The following is a 525-nucleotide window of genomic DNA, read 5'->3' on the forward strand; positions in this document are numbered from 1 at the left end:
ACACTTGAAATAAAATATCAAAATTTCCTTTTCTTTATACTAATTGCATTATTTATTTATTTATTTTAAATATAATTTTATTCAGTGTACTTGGTCTAGAACCGCTATAGATGCAGATATAACCAAAAACAACTTAATTTTATACCTTCTCTTTTTACCAAACTGCCACTAAACCCCCCTTATTTTAAACTTTCAAACCATCAAAAAAAAAATTAAATTAAATTAAATTTCATCATAACAAGAAACAATAAACAAGTCAGTTACCGGGTCAAAGCCCCACTTCAACAACCCGACCCGCACCCGACCCATAAACCATCACCGTCTCCACTTCCTTCTATAAAACCTCCATCCCTCCCCACCAGCTTCCTAAAAACTTCATCATTCTCTTCATGGCTGCCCGCGTCCATCTCCCCTCATCTTCCAAACCCGAATCAAACTCGACCTCCCACCCCCCTCTCCTCCCCTCCCCATCTCCCCGCTCCCATCTCCGCACCGCCCCCGTGGTCTCCTCCTCATCCTGCTGCC

This window comes from Phalaenopsis equestris, unplaced genomic scaffold (assembly GCF_001263595.1).
Source record: "Phalaenopsis equestris unplaced genomic scaffold, ASM126359v1 Scaffold000002, whole genome shotgun sequence".
Lineage (NCBI taxonomy): Eukaryota > Viridiplantae > Streptophyta > Magnoliopsida > Asparagales > Orchidaceae > Phalaenopsis > Phalaenopsis equestris.